Below are 10,355 nucleotides of genomic sequence, written 5' to 3'. Positions count from 1 at the left end.
TTGTCACATTGCTGAGAAGTTTAGTAGCAAGAAATAAATTTTTCAGAATAGCAAGCAATGTAAGAATAAGATGGTAGCAGAAGAGCACATCCATTTCTAGATGGTCACATTTATGTTAACATGAGAAAAAACTGCTGTTTGCAAAGTTTTATGATATTAAATTTGCTATGTTTCATTGATGTCACAATAGGAGGTTAATAAAAATAATATATAATAAACATAACTTTAATTGCTAAACTACACTGGGTTTCCACTTAGTAAATTGATAATAACTCAAAATGTAAAAAATTATATGCTCCTGAACAGTTATTCTTTTTTCTACTGTTTTTATAACTCAACTGTTAAAGTTCTCAGTTCCTCAGAAGAAGAGACTAGGGCAATATCACAGCTCTCTTTCGAATCTGGGGTTCTTTTCATATTGAAGAATAAAATTAATTGACCATGTTCCAACAATGTTTAAAATCTGTTAATTCACCTTTAGACAATAACAACAATTTTCTCACTAACATCAATGAGATTTTTTAAAGGCACTGGTAAACAACTCTAAAGGACATTTAAATTTAGGCTTCAGAGTCATGAGTTAATAAACATTAAAACTGTGTGTAATACAGGCTCATTTTCTAAAGGAAAATTTAAAATTGTGTTTGCTGATTATATTTCTCAAAAGTATAAACAGAACATTTAAATTCAAATTTCAAATTCCCATGTGTACTTATATTGGTTGGAATATGTCTGTTTCTAATTATCTTTGTATGAGTAAGGATATTTGGAGCACATAATTAAAGCTTTTGACAAGGAGTTGTATAGTCACTTTATTCTTTACTTAAAATTTCAGTAAATCTATATTAGATTATTGTAGTATTGTTTTAACTGAATGTGGCCTTATTAGCTTCTTTTTTTTTTTTTTTTTTTCCAGAAAAGGCAGCAAAAATAATGCCTTTGAAACTTCAAGGAGGAAAATAGGTAGGCAGAAGTAATTACAGAACTGGAACATCTCCAGAACACTGGGGCTAACATCCTGATTATTGGAGCAGCATCTATTACAGCCACAAGTAATTTCAGATGAGCCTAATCCATCAGTTCCTGCTTCCTCAAAGGGCTACTTCTATTTCCTGCTGGAACCACGGACTCCTGGTAAGAGAGGTGATTTTTTTTTTTAAGTGCATTTTAACTTCCACAATCCCTAGGAAGACCTACCTCTGAATGCTCATTCTAAAACTGTTGTTAATGTGAAAACATTTTACAAACTGCCTAAGAAGGACAGATCAGGTTAGGAGGCCTTGGGAGAGCTGGAAACTTCTAAGATCAAAGGTAATCCTTCCTGTGCATTAAGGAAAATCTCCTACGGTAAGGAGGTGGTGATGTCTATGGTTCAATCCTATGGTTCCCAGGTTTTAACCCTGGAAAAGAAAAGTTCACTTATGCTTTTATTTATCAAATTTTATCTTCACTTTGTCAAAGTTGCTATAGTCCAGGAGGTAGAGTATGTGCAAACCAGGAATACAGCATTTGTAAAAAATGACACTGAAGCAAGGGGGCATAAATGCACCTGTAGATCCCTCCCCAGCACATTACATTTAAAGTGATCAGTATGTATTAAATGAATGAATCATATGAATTGTGACATGGGAATCTGAGTTTTCGAGATGCTATGCTAGGACATTTGTTTAGTCAGAGAGACAAAGATGTTACAAAGCAGTGAAGTTGTCGGAATAGCATTAAGTACCATAAAGGAAGTTAGGTAGAAATACTAGAATATGTCAGCAGGTTATTTTCTGAATTTGTAAACATTCATGTTTGGGTGATCTGAATAAATGTGTGTAACAATTAGGAGAGTTTGGTAAAACTGTCTCCTAACCTCCTATATTGAAAAAAAAATGAATGAGTAAATTATATAGAATTACATTGCAAAAGAATGATGTCTCCCAAGTTATTTACTGCTCTCAAAATCCTGTCTGGAAGATAATTAGATTAACAGAGTTGCCAAAAATCATTTTATCCTCAAAAACAAGTAAGGAAAAATTTACCTTCAAATCTACTATTCTCTTACCAAATTGGTTTTTAAAATAGTTCCAAATGTATCAAATGAATTGTCCTTGCACAAGTTACTCTGCCTCAAGTGGCAACGCTTTACTTATCTTTGTGTTAAGGAGGAAAGTGAAGTGGCTGATATAGTTACACCTAGTATTGAACTTAAGTCTCAAACCAAACATATAGTTGAGATTACTACAAATTGGAATATGCCTGTTTCTAATTATCTTTGTATGAGTAAAGACATTTGGAGCACATAATTAGTAGTTCTTGGTAGTTCTAAATATCTTGAGATTGGAACCAGGCTTTTCATTTATAATATTTGTTTATGTGCCTAACACAATGTCTGGCATGTAGAAAATACATAAGAAATAATGTATTATATATTAAACCTAATATTATATATTAGGTTGAAAATTTACAAATGACCTTAAAAGGATATAGAAAAGGATAAGTTCCTCTCTCACACAAACCTGGTTGAATTCAGATATTTTTGACTTAAGGTTGTAGAATACAGAGTGCTTATCATGTGTTCAAGCTAATAATATCCTCGAAGAAGGTATTCTGTGACTGTCAGATGCTACACAATTTATAAAGTGTAACATTACAATTTTATTTATTAAAGAAGCCTCTGGAGTCCTTAGTGTTTGAGAAGGGTGAAAAAGAGAAAAAATGTTTCTCAATCTCCTATGCTTTGGAGTAAAAACTACAATGATAGCATATTTTTTAAATTTTTGATATTTTATTAACATATAATATACTATTATCCCCAGAGGTACAGGTCTGTGAATCGCCAAGTTTACACACTTCACAGCACTCACCATGTACATACTTCCCCAATGTCCATAACCCAAATATGCTCTCCCTACCCCACCAACCCCCACCCCCCAGCAACCTTCAGTTTGTTTTGTGAGACTGAGAGTCTCTTATGGTTTGTCCCCCTCCCGATCCCATCTTGTTTCATTTTTTCCTTCACTACCTCAGAAACCCTCCACTTTGCCTCTCAACTTCCTCATATCAGGGAGATCATATGATAATTGTCTTTCTCTGATTGACTTATTTTGCTCAGCATAATATCCTCTAGTTCCATCCACGTCATTGCAAATGGCAAGATTTCATTTCTTTTAATGGCTGCATAGTATTCCATTGTATATATATACCACCTATTCTTTCTCTGTTGATGGACATTCATCTGTTGATGGACATCTAAGTTATCCATTTTATCCATTCATCGATTGATGGACATCTAAGTTCTTTTCATAGTTTGGCTATTGTGGACATCACTGCTATAAAGATTCAGGTGCACATTCCCATTTGGATCACTACATTTGTATTTTTAGGGTAAATACCCAGTAGTGTGATTGCTAGGTCATAGGTACCTCTATTTTCAAGTTTTTGAGGTACCCACCAAAAGTATAGGAGGGTTTCCCTTTCTCTGCATCCTCGCCAGTATCTGTTATTTCCTACTTGTTAATTTTAGCCATTCTGACTGGTGTGAGGTGGTATCTCATTGTGGTTTTGATTTGTATTTCCCTGATGCCGAGTGACGTGGAGCACTTTTTTATGTGTTTGTTGGCCATCTGGATGTCTTCTTTGCAGAAATGTCTGTTCATGTCCTCTGCTCATTTCCTGATTGGATTATTTGTTCTTTGGGTATTGAGTTTGATAAGTTCTTTGTAGATTTTGGATTCTAGCTGTTTATCTGATATGTTGCTTGCAAATATCTTCTCCCATTCTGTCAGTTGTCTTTTGGTTTTGTTAACTGTTTCCTTTGCTGTGTGAAGCTTTTGATCTTGATAAAGTCCCAATAGTTCATTTTTGCCCTGGCTTCCCTTGCCTTTGGCGATGTTCCTAGGAAGATGTTGCTGCGGCTGAGGTCGAAGAGGTTGCTGCCTGTGTTCTCCTCAAGGATTTTGATGGATTCCTTTCTCACATTGAGGTCCTTCATCCATATGGAGTCTATTTTTGTGTGTAGTGTAAGGAAATGGTCCAGTTTCATTATCCTGCATGTGGCTGTCCAATTTCCCAACACCATTTGTTGAAGAGGCTGTCTTTTTTCTATGGGACATTCTTTCCTGCTTTGTCAAAGATTAGTTGACCATAGAGTTGAGGGTCTATTTCTGGGCTCCCTATTCTGTTCCACAGATCGATGTATCTGTTTTTGGGCCAATACCATACTGTCTCGATGATGACAGCTTTGTAGTAGAGCTTGAAGTCTGGAATTGTGATGCCACCAACTTTGGCTTTCTTTTTCAACATTCCTCTGGCTATTTGAGGTCTTTTCTGGTTCCATATACATTTTAGGATGATTTGTTCCATTTCTTTGAAAAAAATGGATGGTATTTTGATAGGGATTGCATTAAACGTGTAGATAGCCTTAGGTAGCATGGACATTTTCACATTTGTTCTTCCAATCTATGAGCATGGAACATTTTCCATTCCTTTGTGTCTTCCTCAATTTCTTTCATGAGTACTTTATAGTTTTCTTTGCCTCTTTGAATAGATTTATTCCTAGGTATCTTATGGTTTGGGTGCAATTGTAAATGGGATTGACTCCTTAATTTCTCTTTCTTCTGTCTTGTTGGTGTATAGAAATCCAACTGATTTATGTGCATTGATTTTATATCCTGACACTTTTCTGAATTATTGTACAAGTTTTAAAAGATTTGGAGTGGAGTCTTTTGAGTTTTCCACATAAAGTATCATATCATCTACAAAGAGTGAGAATTTGACTTCTTCTTTGCCAATTTGGATGCTTTTAATTTATTTTTGTTGTCTGATTGCTGAGGCTAGGACTTCTAGTACTATGTTGAATAGTAGTAGTGATAATGGAAAGCCCTGCTGTTTTCCTGACCTTAGCAGAAAGCTCCCAGTTTTTCTCCATTGAGAATGATATGTGTTGTGGGTTTTTCATAGATGACTTTGATGATATTGAGGTATGTACCCTTTACCTTTACAGTTTGAAGAGTTTTGATCAGGAAAGGATGCTGTAATTTGTCAAATGCTTTTTCAGCATCTATTGGGGGTATCATATGGTTCTTATTCTTTTATTAATGTATTGTATCACATTGATTGATTTGTGGATGTTGAACCAACCTTGCAGCCCAGGAATAAATCCCACTTGGTTGTGGTGAATGATCCTTTTAATGTGCTATTGGATCCTATTGGATAGTATTTCTCTTTTTTGATGGGGTCTTTGTCTGGTTTTGGGATCAAGGTAATACTGGCCTCTAAAAATTAGTTTGGAAGTTTTCCTTACATTTCTATCTTTCGAACAGTTTCAGGAGAATAGGAACTAATTCTTCTTTAAATACTGGTAGAATTCCCCTGGGAAGCCATCAGGCCCTGGGCTCTTCTTTGTTGGGAGATTTTTGATGACTGCTTCAATCTCCCTACTGATTATGGGTCTGTTCAGGTTTTTATTTCATTCTGTTCAGTTTTGGTAGCTTATAATGTCTCTAGGAATGCATCCATTTCTTCCAAATTGTCAGATTTGCTGGTTATAGTTGCTCATAATATGTTCTTATAATTATTTGTATTTCTTTGGTGTTGGTTGTGATTTCTCCTCTTTCATTTATTATTTTATTTATTTGGGTCTTTTCTCTTTTGTTTTTGGTAAGTCTTGCTAGGGGTTTATCAACCTTATTAATTTTTTCAAAGAGGCAGCTCCTAGTTTTGTTGGTTGATTGATTGATTGATTTTTGGCTTCTATTTCATTGATTTCTGTTCTGATGTTTATGATTTCTCTTCTGCTGCTGGGTTTAGGCTTTCTTTGTTATTCTTTCTCCAGCAGGTATAGGGTTAGGTTGTGTACTTGAGACCTTTCTTGTTTCTTGAGAAAGGCTTGTATCACTATATATTTTCCGCTCAGGACTGTCTTTGCTGTATCCCACAGATTTTGAACAGTTGTGTTTTCATTATTTGTTTCATGAATTTTTTTCAATTCTTTAATTTCCTCTTTGACCCATTCATTCTTTTGTAGGATGCTCTTTAGCCTCCATGTATTTGGGTTCTTTCCAAATTTCCTCTTGTGATTGGGTTCTAGCTTCAAAGCATTGTGGTCTGAAAATATGCAGGGAATGATCCCAATCTTTTGGTACTGGTTGAGATTTGATTTGTGACCCAGGTTGTGACCTATTCTGGAAAATGTTCCCTGTGTACTAGAGAAGAATGTGTCTTCTGTTGCTTTTGGATGGAATGTTGTGAGTATATCTGTGATGTCTATGTGGTCCAGTGTGTCATTTAAGGCCTTTATTTCCTTGTTGATCTTTTGCTTGGATGATCTGTCCATTTCAGTGAGGGGGATGTTAACGTCCCCTACTGTTATTGTACTATTGTCGATGTGTTTCTTTGGTTTTGTTATTAATTGGTTTATGTAGTTGGCTGCTCCCATGTTAGGGGTATCGACATTTAAAATTGTTAGATTTTCTTGTTGGACAGACCCTTTGAGTATGATATAGTGTCCTTCGTCATCTCTTACTATAGTCTTTGGTTTAAAATTTAATTGATCTGGTATAAGGATTGCCACCCCAGCTTTCTTTTGATGCCCATTAGCATGGTAAATTGTTTTCCACCCCCTCACTTTAAATCTGGAGGTGTCTATCGGTCTCAAATGAGTTTCTTGCAGACAGCATATTGATGGTTTTTGTTGTTGTTGTTGTTTTTTGGTTGTTGTTGTTGTTGTTGTTTTTATCCATTCTGATACACTGTGTCTTTTGATTGGGCATTTAGCCCATTTACATTCAGGGTAACTATTGAGAGATATGAATTTAGTGCCATTATACTGCCTGTAAGGTGACTGGTACTGTATATTGTCCCTGTTCCTTTCTGGTCTGCTACTTTTGGGCTCTCTCTTCGCTTACCAGACCCCTTTCAGTATTTCCTATAGAGCTTGTTTGGTGTTTACAAACTCTTTTCATTTCTGTTTGTCTTGGAAGCTTTTTATCTTTCTATTTTCAATGATAGCCTAGCTGGATATAGCATTCTTGGCTGCATGTTTTTGTCATTTAGTGCTCTGAATATATCATGCCAGTTCTTTCTGGCCTGCCAGGTCTCTGTGGATAAGTCTGCTTCCAATCTAATATTTTTACCATTGTATGTTACAGACTTCTTTTCCCGGGCTGCTTTTGGGATTTCCAGAATTGTAAGTTTTACTATTAGATGACGGAGTGTGGAGCTATTCTTATTGATTTTGAGAGGGGTTCTCTGCACCTCCTGGATTTTGATGCCCTTTCCCTTTGCCATATTAGGGAAATTCTCTACAATAATTTGCTCCAATATACCTTCTGCCACCCTCTCTTCTTCTTCTGGAATCCCAATTATTCTAATATTGTTTCATCTTGTGGTATCACTTATCTCTCGAATTCTCCCCTTGTGGTCCAGTAGGTGTTTGTCTCTCTTTTGCTAAGCTTCTTTATTCTCCATCATTTAGTCTTCTAGATCACTAATTCTCACTCCTGCCTCACTTATCCTAGCAATAAGAGCCTCCATTTTTTTATTGCACCTCATTAATAGCTTTTTTGATCTCAGCTTGTTTAGATTTTAGTTTTTTATTTCTCCAGAACAGGCTTTTATTTCTCCAGACAGGGTTTCTCTAATATCTTCCATCCCTTTTTTGAGCCCAGCTAGCACCTTGAGAATCGTCATTCTGAACTCTCTATCTGACGTATTAGCAATATCCATATTGATTAGGTCCCTAGCCTTTGGTACTGACTTTTGTTTTTTTTGTGGAGAGTTTTTCCCCCTTGTCATTTTATCCAGATAAGAACATATGAATGAGAGAATGAAACACTAAAAATGTGGCAAAGACCCCAGAAAAATGTGCATTAACCAAATCAGAGGAGACCCCAAATCATGTGGAGAAGAAAAGGGATAAAAAAGAAGTTAAAAAAAAGAAAAAGAAAAAAGAAAAAAAAAATATATATTAGGCTGGTGAATAGAACAGTGCCACCCACTTGATTTTGGGAGTATTTTGGTCTCTTAGAAGAAACTACCTCCCAAAATTTTAAAGACACACACACACACATACATATACATACATACACACAAAAATAAGGGTAAACATGATGAAGGGATGGGATATGACTGTAAAGATGAAAATTTAAAAAAAAATTCTAAAAAAGGAGTTGATAAGTTGGTTGAGAAAAGAAAGGAAAAAAAAAGTGGAGAGAATTTGCTCAGTCTGGAGACTAGAACAAACCCTATGCTAGATTTAGGGTATATTTTGATCTATTAGAAGAAGTTGTATCCCAAATTTTTTAGAAGAAAAAACCCTATGTCTATACAAAAAGATAAGGTTAGATACAATGAAGGATAAAATATGACAATAATAATAAAGGTTCAAAAAGATTTATTTTTAAGAAAGGTATTGTTAAGATAAACTAGTTAAAAAACATTAAAAGAGGAAAGAGTAAAAGTTAAAAAATGAGAATAAGAAAAAATTATTTAAAAAAATTAATTAACTTTGCAAGACTAAAGAATCATGGGAGAAAGCCATGAATTCCATGCTTTTCTTTACCCTCCTCTGGAATTCCACTGTTCTCCATGATCAGTGAGCTTGGTCTTGGCTGGATTTCTTGCTAATCTTCTGGGGGAGGGGCCTGTTGTAGTGACTTTCAAGTGTCTTTCCCTGAGGCAGAATTGCACTGCCCTTGCCAGGGGCCCAGCTAAGTAATCTGCTTGGGTTCGTTTTCAGGAGCTTTTGTTCCCCAAATGCTTTCTGTAGAGTTTTCAAGGACAGGAATGAAAATGGTGTCCTCCCAATCTCTGGTCTGAAGGAGTGGAGGGCTCGGGGCCCCACTCAGTGTGCACTTGGAGAAAAGCGCCAATCACTTCTCCCTGGTCTCCAGCCGCACTCCAAGCTCACCCACACTGTGACCAAGTGTTTCTGTCTCTGGCACATCACCCTGTTTGGGGTCTCCAAACTCAACAGATCCCTGCCACTCTTCCAGGGGGGTCTCCCCAGTCTGCCTCTTATGGGGTCCCTGCTCAAAGAGCAGTGGCCTGACTGCCACAGGTCATAGTTCAAAGTAACCCCAAGCTGAGAGCTCATTCCTCGGCTCCGTCTCTTTAGACAGCTTCCCCGCTCTAATACCTGAGAGCTTTGCTACACTCAGACATCCCTGATCCTTCTGTGTTCCTGCGGGACCTGAGACCACACTGTCCCTGTGAGGGCTCCACCCCTGCTTAGCCTCTGGAGCAACGTCCCTCAGTGGTGCAGACTTTTAAAAGTTCTGATTTTGTGCTCTGTTGTGTTGCCGCTTGCTGGAACTGGCCCCTCCCCTCCACGGTCTATCTTCCCGTCACTTCAGACTCACTTTTCCACAGATCCTACCTTTTAGAAAATGGTCAATTTTCTGTTTCTAGAACTGCTGCTCTTCTTTTTGATATCCTGCTGGATTTATAGGTGTTTGGAGTAGTTTTATAATAGTTTGATAACTCTCTAGCGGAACTACTGCTACCTGATGTCATCTCAGCCTGCTACTCCTCTGCCATCTTGTCTCCCCACAATGATAGAATATTTTAATAACAACTATGCTTCAGAGTTTCTAACTTCAGTAGAAACATGGACTGAAGATACTTTGTAGTCATGACGTCAAGCTATATTTGAGATAGAACAGATTTTTGCATTTGGCACAAAACCAAGTTTTTATGATTATCAATATGTCATATCATTCTGCAGACCCCCCCATCAGTATAAAGAAAAAGAGATGAAAGAACCATGTGACCACTTAGTGAAGGGTAAGTACTTCACAGTTTAAATAGAAAGTTTCTTTTCCTTGCAGTTTATTGAGATTTAATTGACATATACCACCATGTAAGTTTAAGGTATATAGCATAATGACTTGACTTATATATATTGCAGAATGATTACCACAGTGAGCAACATCCATTACATCATATAGTTACAAAAATAATTTCTTCCTTTTGTTGAGAATTTTTGGAATCTATTCTCTTAGCAACTTTCAAATATACATATAGGAGTTCTCACTATAGTCCTTCTTAGAACTGGAAGTTTGTACCTTTTGACCACCTTCACCCAATTTCTCTACCCTCTTTGCCTTGCCTCTGGCAAACATAAATCTGGTCCCTTTTTTTGTAGGTTTGGTTTTGCTAGCTTCCACATCTAAGTGGGATTTCATATTTGTCCTTCTTGGTCTTACTTCACTTAGCATAATGCCCTCAAGATCAATCCATATTGTCACAAATGGCAGAATTACCATTTTTTATGGCTGAATAGTACTCTTGTGTGTGTGTGTGTGTGTGTGTGTGTGTGTGTAAACACAAACCCCACCATTACATTATAATTATAGTATCCATTCATC

The sequence above is a fragment of the Lontra canadensis genome, unplaced genomic scaffold (assembly GCF_010015895.1).
Source record: "Lontra canadensis isolate GAN:19392208 unplaced genomic scaffold, GSC_riverotter_1.0 scaffold19, whole genome shotgun sequence".
Classification (NCBI taxonomy): domain Eukaryota; kingdom Metazoa; phylum Chordata; class Mammalia; order Carnivora; family Mustelidae; genus Lontra; species Lontra canadensis.
Note: the sequence above shows the minus strand (reverse complement) of the source record.